The sequence below is a fragment of the Suricata suricatta genome, chromosome 16, assembly GCF_006229205.1.
Source record: "Suricata suricatta isolate VVHF042 chromosome 16, meerkat_22Aug2017_6uvM2_HiC, whole genome shotgun sequence".
Classification (NCBI taxonomy): Eukaryota; Metazoa; Chordata; class Mammalia; order Carnivora; family Herpestidae; genus Suricata; species Suricata suricatta.
The window spans coordinates 55,995,532-56,006,058 of NC_043715.1; the positions used below are offsets into that span (position 1 = coordinate 55,995,532).

At 49.0% G+C, this 10,527-nt stretch overlaps 1 pseudogene; it reads right to left on the reverse strand.

Moving 5' to 3' along the window:
* Positions 1–1,608: 1,608 nt before the first annotated feature.
* On the reverse strand, positions 1,609–7,994 carry LOC115280027 (annotated as a pseudogene).
* Positions 7,995–10,527: the final 2,533 nt, after the last annotated feature.

Here is a 10,527-nt window from a genome sequence, read left to right on the forward strand (position 1 = left end):
CTGATTCATAACCACCTTCATGGATTTCATAAAAATGTTTTCTTTTCATTATTTGTAAGACTTCCCTTAGCACACATTCCTAAATAGTACATGATGTCTTTTATTTTTATGAAATTTTTTGTTTATTTTTGAGAGTGAGAGAGAGAGAGAGAGAGAGAGAGAGAGAGAGAGAGAGAGAGAGAGAGAATGAGCAAGGGAAGAGCAGAGAGAGAGGGAAACACAGAACCTGAAGCAGGTTCCAGCCTCCGAGCTGTCAGCACAGAACCTGACCCTGAGCTCAAACCTACAAAGCATAAGATCATAACCGGAGCCGAAGTAGGACACTCAAGTGACTCAGTCACCCAGGTGCCCCACATGATGGCTTTTTTAAAGTTTAGGTGAATAGAATAACCCTAAACACAGGTTTTATCATCTTCCATTTTCACTGTCATCTTTGAGCATAAATACACATTGTCATTTGCTATTTCTTGGTGTATTTTTACAGACATAAAATATATAATTGTATACATCCTACATAGACTATAAGTTTTGTGTGTTTCTTGTTTCCTTGTATGTTCACGTCATCTGATAATGATTCTTATTTCATAAGAATAACTCTTGTCAGTGTTCTCGTGAATGGATCCTGGTGCGTATGTATACATAATCACTAAAGTTTATATTTAGAGACCACAGTTGTGTGTCTCTCGCTGTAAGCAGAGTAGCATAATCCCGTCTCTGAATTTCATGTAATGTGCATCCTACAAGGAATGTATGAGGTGGTGTGCTCATGTCCCTCTCCTACAACTGACATTGCCTGTCATCTGGATGTGTTGGAACTGTGTTCCTTTGACTTTGGTGAAACTGTGCCACAAACAGAAGTGGAAAAAAATCACTACACATGAAACTCAAGGAAACATGGATTACTCTGGGGCTAGGAGAGCGGCATTAAAAGAGTTCTGTGTTGGCTGGTCGTGTGTTTTATATCAGTTCTGCCCAGTGCTCCCCATCAGGGACCTCGCTGTGGCTCTTTAGAGTTTCCTATGAAGGGAGGAGACTCACCAGAGACACGGCTGATGCCACAAAGCAACACTTTGCACAGTGGGTGTCCCGGAAGCAGGGCAGGCCTTCTGATGGACATGAAGGGCTGTAGGATGCACAGAGGGTTTTGGGGGTATCATGTGGATTCATCTGTGTCAGGTGGTGTCTTTTATTTTAAAATAGTGTTGATTTAATATTTATTTATCTTTGAGATAGAGAGAGAAGCAGAGAAGGAGAGAGAGAGTGAGTGGGAGCAGGGGAGGGGGATAGAGAGGGAGAAGGAGGCTGCAGGATGCACACAGACAGCAGAGAGCCCAGTGTGGGGCTAGAACTCATGACCTGAGAGATCATGAGCTGAGTCATTGTGGGATGCTCAACCGACTGAGCCACCCAGGTGCTCCTCAGGCTGCGTCCATCTATGTTACTTTAGGCTTGATTACAACTGTTTGCAGTATCTGAACTGAGGGGATGGAGGCCCCTTCATGGACATCAAGGTGTGTGGCAATTAGAAGTGGAGGAAAAAGTGTTACTTGAATTTGTACCAGAGCATGACAGTGTACGGATGGGTGGAATCACATCTGTCATGTGGGATATAAGCTAGATTCAGTGTATTTTATTGAAAGACAGGAGCCAGTCAGGACAACTCAACAATGGTTTGGAAGGAACATCCAGAGTTTAATGGTAGAAGAGTCCAGACATTGTCTCTGCACATGAGCCATGGCTTCTCCTTCTTACAATGACTCACAGACCATTCACACAGCACGTTCTGCTGATGCTTTTCCAGAACCTTCTGGTCACACAAGATGGAATTCTCTGACTCTGCCACTCTGATTGTTGCATTGTTCTCTGTTGAGTTTACCTCTGAGCTGTATCTTGGATTCTTCTCTGACTGGAGTGATCCCGAAATAGCAGAATCCCGAGGACCACCAGGATCAAGCCAGCCATGCCCATGCGGATGAGATTCCCCACTGTGTAATCATTGGGGTGGGAAGCTAGTTGTGGGGACAAAAACGTCACCGAGGTTAGGGGTGACCCAAATCAGCCCAGATCCTGGACATCCACCCAGGGCACCCACCTCCTCTTGACAGGACGTCACCCTCTGTGCCAGGCTTATAACAGAATTTGTTATACTCACCAGTGTTGTGGCCTGACTTGTTCTGTGCTGGGCTGATGTTGTCAGCTGCTTCTGAGAACCAAAAATTAGTGAAGAAAAATGAGGATCCAATTGGACTCAAATGTGTCACCTGGGCTGATTGTTCTCGTCTCTCCACACTTCTCACGATAGAAGTATCATGCAGTCCCTACTGGACCCTTTCTCTGCTGTAGAAGCATCCCTTCTGTTCTCATCAGATTCTTTCTGTCTCTTCATCCTTTGTGAATTCAGTCATTACATCTGACCCTTTGGAGAAGTGTTCTGCTTTGTCCCAGAGGCTCTGATTTATCGAGAGCAATGGTTTCTCATGCCCGAGAAATTGATCCCCTGCATTCTCTTGTTCATTCTGGGCACAGGCCCATGCAAGCTAACTTGTAGGTGTGAGGGCTTGTGTTTATTCAACAACTAGGATATAGCATCCATGGATGAGGGGTTAGGTTGTTTAGGAACCTGAATTTCAGGAGCGCAGTGGGTGGAAACTTGGGGGCAGATTCCCTTTTTCTCCATCTCCTCCAGCTCCCTTCCTCCAGGTCAGCCTCCAACCTTCACCTACAAATTCCTCATCCTTATGTTCCTCCATTAAATCGTTCTTCATACTGTTAGGTTTACTTACAGTGTGGCACATACACACATATATGCTGATTTATATTTTCTAAACGATGCTATCAATGTAGTGAGACATTAAACTGTATTTCTGCCTTACATTGTGCTTTTTGAGAGTCTATGCATACAGGTGATTTCTGGACAGTCTCACAGGGAAGAGGAGGCTTCACTTGCAGGTGACACTTAAGCTGATTCCTGAAAAGGAGAAGGAGACTGAGGGGACCACATGATGACCCAGACAAGGTGTTTCACAGAGTATAGGAAGTACAGGTCCCCAGAGCGATCTTTGCATGCTCTTCAGTAAGGAATGAAGCAATGTCTGTGTTTTTGGAGGGTGCAAAGGAAAGCAGTGTAATGGCATGTATGGCCTGCTGGATGGATGAGGGAGTATCCATCATCATCATCTCCAGCACCACCATCATCACTACAATTATCACTATAACTACCATCACCGTCATTACCATCATCACCACCTTCATCACCATCACCACCTTCATCATTGTTATCATCACCTTCACTGTTACTATCACTACCACCACTATTAGCATCAGAATCATCATCACCATCATCACCATCATCTCCAGCATCATCACATCATCATTGCCATCATCATTCCCGTCATCAACACCATCTCTGTTATCATAGTTCATTACTATCACCATCGTCCCCACCATCACCCCATCAACAACATCACCAAGAATCATCATTGTCTATCCTGTCATCATCATCATTACCACCACTGTAATCACTACAGTCATATTCATCATCACCACTATCATCATCACCATCATCATCATCATCACTATTGTTCTCTTCCTTCTTCATTTCCTCCTCCTCGTCCTCCTCCTACTCATTCCCCTTTTCCCTTGTGTCTCTCTGTCTGTCATGAGGCACTCTAGAAACTGCTGTAAGATTTCAAGGAGAGAGGACTAATTATTTGATATTTATCTGAAAAGACAATCTCTCTCTCCTCTCCATCTAAGTGTCCAGAACTAAGGATGTCAAAGTTCTGGTCTCAAAGCCATAATGAAGAGTGGAAATCAGTGGTGTTAGAAAATTTGTTGAGCAGGGATGCCTGGGTGGCTAAATTGGTTACGCATCAAACTTCAGCTCAGACCATGGCCTCATGTTGCATGAGTTTAACCCCACACAGGGCTCTGTGCTGCTGCTGTCTCTGTGCTGCCGAGGGCTCAGAGCCTGGAGCCTGCTTCAGATTCTGCACTTCCTCTCTCCCTGCCCCTCCCCCTCCCACTCTCTGTCTTCCTCTCTCTCGAATTAAACAAACATTAAAAAAAAATTTAGGGGCTCCTGGTTGGCTCAGTTGGTTAAGCATCCGATTTCAGCTCAGGTCATGATCTCACAGTTCGTGGGTTCAAGCCCCGCGTCGGGCTCTGTGGTAACAGCTAGCTCAGAGCCTGGAACCTGTTTTGGATTCTCTGTTTCCCTCTCTCTCTGATCTTCCCCTGCTTGCGCTGTCTCTCAAAAATAAATAAAAGACAATTTTTAATTGGTTTAGCAGAACACTTAGGTAATCTGCAATTATATTTCACCTGCTTTGACCTATAATTGGAAAAATGATGTAAAGAACCCCTCAAAACCAATTTTAGGTCACTATTTTGTATAGATCTCCATGCAAACAATTTAAGTAGCCTTAAATTAAAATTTAGACATGAGAATGGATGAGATGTGTCATCTGAGTGTTTGAACGATAGATGTCATACAACAAGTAGGAGACTTTCAACATATCTCAGCACAGCCCAAATTCAAGGAGAAAATATAATTGTTCATCAGGTGTCCAGTTGTACGCAGAAAAGTTCCTAATTCATTATTTAAAAAATGAATTTTAACTAATAAAGCCCTGAAACAAAAAATGAGCTGAAATAGATAAGTTAATACTTCTATGTGTAAAGAGAGATTTTGCTATTTTTTGTCTAAAAATAATTTGGCTGTCTAAAGGAGGTGTTTTCTTAAAATGACCTTCAATCCATCTTAACATTTTACATTGACATCATTATTATGAGGTATTTGATGCAGACGGAATTGACGTACAATTTGCAAATGAAGAAGTGAGATTTCCATTTTCTTGTGTTGGATGTAATTATTATCAGCAAATCAAAGGGATCCATTGAAAAGTAATGATTCCTTAGACATATAAAATAAAACATAATAATAATAAAATTTTAAACCAAGTGAACAAAAAATGACAAATAAGGAAAAATATAAAAACAGTAAACACTAAGTTACTCCCCAGAGCCTTGCAGGGTCCCACCTGGTATCAGGTGTGCACCCCAGGTAACCACAGGGGGCAGCAGACTGGTGCCCACATGTGGGGAGTCTTCCTGGAGGGGAGTGTCCCATGGGAGCAGACAGCAGAGTTCAGATTGTGACATGGAGGCATCAGGAGATGAGTGGAGTCCTCTGTCTACACAGGATCATCCTCCTTCACCCACCCCTCATCCAGCCCCTGTACCCTTCACCTCTGCTGAGACTGCAGGATGGGGGCACCTGGGTGGAGGCCCCTGCTCTTTCCACCCTCTCCCGGGCTGGACCATCCTCTGTGGGACACCCCTGTCCCCCACATTTGTCACTGTCTCAGGCTTTCCTGTGAAGATGGACTCAGTAAGGACGGGTCAGGGGCTCCTCACCTGAGACCTGGAGCTCCAGGGGCTCACTGGGGGGTGACAACAGGTAGGGGGAGGTGCTGTGTGAGCCATAGCACCTGTAGGTCCCCCCCTGGGCTGAGGTCACAGGACTCATGGAGAATTCGGCCTGGTGCTGCCCAGCTCGGACCTCTGATCTACGACGCAGGGGGGGGTCGGCTGCCCCCTCCTTGGACAGGAGGAAGGTGTCCACAGAGCTCAGGGACCGACACAGCAGGGTCACGTTCTCTCCTGAGGACACCGTGGGTCCCGGCTGCACCGAGAGGGAGGGCGTGGAGGGGAGCTGTCCTAGAGAGAGGAAGGGGGGTGAGGGGCTGTCCATCCTTGTTCTGATCTGAGTGTCTGTCCTCTGAGTCTCTCCCCTTCCCCATCCCCTGTCTCTCTCTGTCTCTCTCCCTCCCTGGGGACCCCACACTCCTGGTCCCGGCCACCACCACCTGGGATACCCCCAGCAGGACCTGTGCAGAGTCCCCTCACCTGCGACCAGGATGTCCAGGGGGTCGCTGGGCGCCGACCACTCGAGGGAGAGGCTGTGTCCACCATAGCATGTGTACCGGCCCCCGAGGGAGGAGCTCACTGAGCCTAGGGGGAAGTCGGCCCCAGAGAGCCCAGCCTGGGGCTGCTGGACACGGTGCAGGGGAGGGTCACGTGAGTTCTTTTTGTACAGTGCAAATCTGTCATAGTCGACATCAGAGAGACACTGCAGGGTCACACTCTGTCCAGGGGACACGACAGGGCCCTGCTGGGTCAGGAGGGAGGGCTTCCTGGATGCACCTGGGGGAAGACCAGCCGTGGGTTGAGGGGCTGTTTTTCCCAAACCTCCTTTCTCTCGTCCTGACCCCGGGTCTCACTGTCTCTCACCCTCTGTGTCTCTGACCTGTGAGATCCCCGTGGGCCCCTCACCTCACCCTCTCATCCGGGGCTCCCTGGGAGCAGAGCCTCCATAACCTGTCTGGTGCCTCAGAACCTGGATGGGAGAACATCAGAGTCTCTCACCTGAGACCAGGAGCTCCAGGGGGTCACTGGAAAGTGACCACACCTGGGGGGTGTTGCTGTAATAGCCATAGCATCTGAACGTCCACCTGAGCCTGGGGGTCACGGGGCCCACAGGGAACAGGGTCTGGAACTGCCCATCAGTGTGTCTCTGGGAGTCCAGGGTGGAGGAGGGCCTGGGTTCTCCTTCCTTCATCAGGACGAACCTGTTGAATGCCATCCTTGAGCCACACTGGAGGGTCACCTTCTCTCCTGAGGTCACAATGGGGCTGGGCACAGCTGAAAGACTGGGTTTGCCATGGAATCCTTGGAGAGGAGGAGGGGGGTTAAGTGGGGCTCAGATCCTCCCACAGTATCCCCAGGGCTGGGCTGTGAGAGGGGGACACCCAGAAAGCAGACCCTCCTCCCTGAGGGCAGAGCCTTGGGCTGGGACCCTGAGGGACTCTCACCTGTCACCACCAGCTCCAGGGGGTCACTGTGCTCTGACAAGCCAGTGGGACTTTGATAGTAACAGCGATACCGTCCTGCATATGCATCTGTCATGTATGTGAAGGAGAACTTGGCCGTGTTCCCAGGCTCTAGTGGCTTCTCTCTGCCCCAGGTCGCTGAGTGTCCGTCTCTAATCAGATAGAACTCTTGGGCCTTCGGGATTCCCCGACACAAGATGGTCACAGCTTTTTGCCAGGGGACCACAGAACCTGGCTCAGCCCAGATGGAGGGTTTGGGGAGGGTCCCTGGAAGGAAACAGAGGCTGGATCACAAGTCCTCCAACCCCAGTTCCCAGCTCAGCCCCCAACCCCCAGATGTCCCCTCTCTATCTGCCCAGAACTCCATCTCCATCTTCCTGGTGGGGGACCCCTGTCCCCAGTAAGGAGGTGGGGCGGGACCCCTGGGGACACACTCACCTGCCTGTGCTCGGGTCCTGGGGCCCACACTCAGCCCTGCAAGAGAGTCCCTGTGAGAGGTTTGCCCAAATCCTGAGCAGAACCCCTCCTCCCCATTATCCTCCTGTGCCTGGGGCCTCTGACAGCCCAGGGCCTGGCTGGGACAGGGTCCCTCCCAGCCTAGGGCGTCCCCTCCCTTCCTGAGATCTCACCTAGGAGGAGCAGGGCCGTGAGGGTGTGGGTCATGGTGTTTTTGCTTCTGGCCCCGGCTGTGCTCAGGGAGAGACCTCGGTGCCCGCAGGTCAGACAGAAGCACAGGGTGTGGCCTCTTGGGGGCTGGTTCTTCTGGTCATGGGGCTGTCACATCAGAAGCCCCACAGGAAGCGGAACAGCCTGTCCCCAGAGGCCCACACGTGGTGTCCATGGCGGTGCAGCAAGTGGACCCAAGGCCTCCTGAGAAGCCCCGTCCAGGTGAGGAGACCACGGCACATCCTTCCCTCCCAGAGCCTCCCCTAGGGGGTCTCCTTCATTCTCAGCCCGTCCTAGGGGTCCTTACCTCACACGGGGTCCCCAGAGGTGCTGCAGGGATGAGGATTCTGGCTCCTCTATGGCTTCATGTCAGTGCAGACACACCTGTGACATTTAGGCATGGTTTAGGTCAAGGTCACGGTGGGGATGCACACAGAGGTGAAATACAGGGAAATGGAGAAGGAAACGCAAAACCTCTCTTGGCCCCAGGGTGTGGGCTTTCTGTCACAGTCTTCATGGGCTTCTCTATTTTCCTGTGTCATCATCCACCCTCTCTTCCTGAGAACATGCTTGTGAGTTCTCCTACCTCCACAGTGTCCCTCATTCCTGTTCCAAACTGTCCTAGCCATTCTGGGGTCCTGCCTGTAAACTTTAGGGGACACCTATTTGTGTAGAGGTCACATTTTGAAGGAAAACGGATCTTCACTGAAATATTCCTGGGTCAACCACTGTCAACATGACCTTAGGTGGTAATGTCCTCTCTCTGAGCCTCAGTTTCCCCATCTGAAGCATTTTGTCCTGGGTGACAAACCCCAGGGTGGTTGTGGGGATTTGGTGCTGGGTGCATGGGAAGGATGAGTCACCGTGACTTTCCAGACCTGGTGAGATGAGCCTGGGCTGTGTCCTGATGAGGTGATGGATCCTGGGGTCCGCCTCTGCAGTCAGCTGGCTGGTTGATGCACCCCCTGGAGACCTTGTCTGCTCTGAGCGCCAAGATTGCCACTCAGGGTATGTGTGAAATATGCAGCCACGGACAAATGCAGAGAAACGGGAAATGAAATTTCCAAAACTGGAATTGGAACCACAGCAGCAAACAGAGAACAAAGCCGAGTTCCCACTGGTGCCTAGGATCATGGAGGGTCATATGGTGGGATTTTCCATCCTTGTGGACTCTAGAGGGACCCCACCGTCCTCTCACAGAGGACCTAATAGAACCCCTGGGGAAATTTGGAAGGTGGGCTCTGTTGTAGAGCAATGTTGAAGAGACCACCAAAGCCGTTTGAGGCAAGGCAAAACTGTATTTACGGCTGGGCCAAACCTGAACTCCAGATGGCAAGGAGCAGGGAATGGCCCCAAACAATGGTTACATTTATTATATAGACACTGTTGCGGGGTTGTTAAGAAAAGACCACCAATGCCGAATAGAAGCGAGGCATGCTTTTATCATGGCCGGGTCAAACCTGATCTTCCTGGTGTTAAGGAACAGAGAATGGTCGCGAACAATGGCGGCAGTGAGAATATATGGACAAAACACGTCATCATTTAGTTAACCAATACACTCCATAGCATTCCATGGTAGCCAATTACATTGCAATACATAAACGCCATCTGTGGCGGGAACCCATCCCTTCACGTTTCTTTGTCCCTTTAAATGACCAGACATCTAAGATATTGTGAGATGGGGATGATTTCTCATCAGTTAACTGTCTTTGCCTGGTCTTAGTAAAAGGGGTGGGGTTGCGTTTAGCAAGCAGGGGAAGTCACACCTTCTGATAACTAACAGGGAGCTGCAGAGGCTTTCATCTCAATGTTTTAGCAGTTACCACGAAGTTAGTCAGAATAGTGAACGGGGAGATGCATTCACAAAGCAATTTACAGAAGCCAAGACAGCCGGTTTCTATTTTACTCAGGTTTGTTAACCTATGACAACACATAGGATTCTGTGATAGCCAATTACATTGTAGCATGCAGATCACCAGTCTTGATGGGAACCAATCAAGTTAGTTCTTTCCTCTTCTAAATGACCAATCATAATGGGACAGTGACTAAGCACTTCTCTGTAGGTGTGGCCTTGATCAGACCACAGAAAAGGAGAGGGGGAACAGTTTACAACCAAACAGTCTGTAAGTTAACCCCTTGCATTGGAGAAGAAGTTAACCCATTACATTCCAGAAGAAGTTTAACATTACATCCCACAAACTAGCCTACAACAGGCTCCTCTCCCCTATTTTTCTGGATGGAAATCTGGACCACGTGCCCCTGGTCCTGATTGAGCATCCCCCACCCCTACCCCTTGTGGCTTCAAACAGACTGAATCTGAGGTGTCAGTTATGGGCATGTGTCCCATGCGGGTGTGCATGTCTGAAACAGACTCTCATGTTGGATTAGATAGTCTCAAAGTACAGACGGGAGAAGTGTGAAGGTTAATACAGGAAAACCACACAAAAAAGGATCGAGAAGCCAGAAGGAGAGCTCCCTAGCTACACTTCCCTGGTCAAGAATCACCAATCACTGACCTCACAGAGGAATCATCGACAGTACAGGGACCCTCATGTACAGGCCCAAACAGAGAATGCCGGGAGGAGGCAAGAGCGGGTGGAAGAAGCCATTGCTCACACTGGAGAATTCCGTTCAACATTCCCGTCCGGAAAGAAGTCTGCTCTTCAGAGTCCTGTGTAAACAGTGGTGGCATCATCCTACTTCCCTCATTCACAATGATGTAAATACAAATGTTGATCTGTGTTTATTTTACATCTGTATGGAGTCACCTTTTTACGTTGTAAAAGTCATCCTTTATCAAAACACATTTCAGGAAAGGAGTGTGGGATGGAAACTATGCAGATTGGGTCTTAGCTGATTCCTCCCACCAGCAGGAAATCCAAGGATGCATGTGCAGCCTGTGCCTTCGCTTGCTCCTCCCACCAGCAGGAAGTCCAAGGACACATGAGCATCATGTGACTTTGCTTGC